Genomic DNA, 714 nt, shown 5'->3' with positions numbered 1-714 from the left:
CAAAACCCCATAAAAAAGTAGCTGGACCCTACTTTTTTATTGTAAATTCGGATTCAGCGTCGAAAAATACATAAGAATATATAGGTCTGGTCAATTGCACAGGCACTTTTGTTTTTTTTGTGGGCCTGTGTAATGAATGCACTTACGAATACAGACATTGCTTAGCGAAAGTTGAGTGAAGAAACCAAAAAAATTATTTTATAATTCTTAACGCTTGCCGCTCTTGCACCACGCCACTGGTATACCCCCGTGTACTGTACAGTGTACACAACGAGCCAGTTTCAAATGAAAAAAAAATGATCTCCACTTTCAATGAAAAAAAAAACAAGAAAATTTTCGGGAAAAAGCGCGCTGAACGATTCGGTGTAATGGCCTTTAGATTATGTGATTAAAATATTGAGTTAACAATTGATGCGTTTAGATGTAGTTTTGATGTAGCCAAATTGACAGCCGTTTGAAGGACACGTGGGAATATAGGCGAGTCCACCGCTTTCCGCTCCTGCCCCTCGCGGGCACTGTACTATCGTTTCACTATATAGCTCGCGCGACTGTCAAGCGATAAATAACATTTTATTTTAAATTACAAAATACAACAACAAAAAGAATCGATTTTTGTGAAGCATTTTGAACCTTTGTTTTCCCCGAAAAACCAAGACAATTCAGAAAAGGGAGCGTTCACATATGAAGTCATGCTTTATTTTAAGCTTTTTACCC

Source organism: Belonocnema kinseyi, chromosome 3 (genome assembly GCF_010883055.1).
Source record: "Belonocnema kinseyi isolate 2016_QV_RU_SX_M_011 chromosome 3, B_treatae_v1, whole genome shotgun sequence".
In the NCBI taxonomy this organism is placed as follows: Eukaryota; Metazoa; Arthropoda; class Insecta; order Hymenoptera; family Cynipidae; genus Belonocnema; species Belonocnema kinseyi.
Note: the sequence above shows the minus strand (reverse complement) of the source record.